Genomic DNA, 344 nt, shown 5'->3' on the forward strand with positions numbered 1-344 from the left:
ATTTAGCAGACGCTTTTATCCAAAGCGACTTACAAATGAGGACAATGGAAGCAATCAAAGTCAATAAAAGAGCAATGATATGCAAGTGCTCAGTTAGCTAAACGCAGTACAAGTAGCACGTTTTTTTTTTTAATTATATAATAAATAAAAAGAAAACAGATTGAACAGAAAAAGAATAGAGCAAGCTAGTGTTAGAGGCCTTTTTTGCTTTTGTTAATTGTATAATAAATAAAAAGAAAACAAATAGATGGAATACAAAAATAATAGAAAAGGTAATGTTAGTTTTTTTTTAAAGGGGTCATATGATGCGATTTCAAGTTTTCCTTTCTCTTTGGAGTGTTACA

The 344-nt window shown here is 29.4% G+C and overlaps 1 protein-coding gene across 1 annotated transcript in view; it reads left to right on the forward strand.

The window, feature by feature from the left end:
• The window catches only part of mfsd4aa (major facilitator superfamily domain containing 4Aa), a 19,962-nt gene that overhangs the window by 1,432 nt on the left and 18,186 nt on the right, over positions 1-344 (forward strand). The window lies entirely within an intron of this gene.

This window comes from Sinocyclocheilus anshuiensis, unplaced genomic scaffold (assembly GCF_001515605.1).
Source record: "Sinocyclocheilus anshuiensis isolate Anshui unplaced genomic scaffold, SAMN03320099.WGS_v1.1 scaffold623, whole genome shotgun sequence".
Taxonomy (NCBI): Eukaryota; Metazoa; Chordata; class Actinopteri; order Cypriniformes; family Cyprinidae; genus Sinocyclocheilus; species Sinocyclocheilus anshuiensis.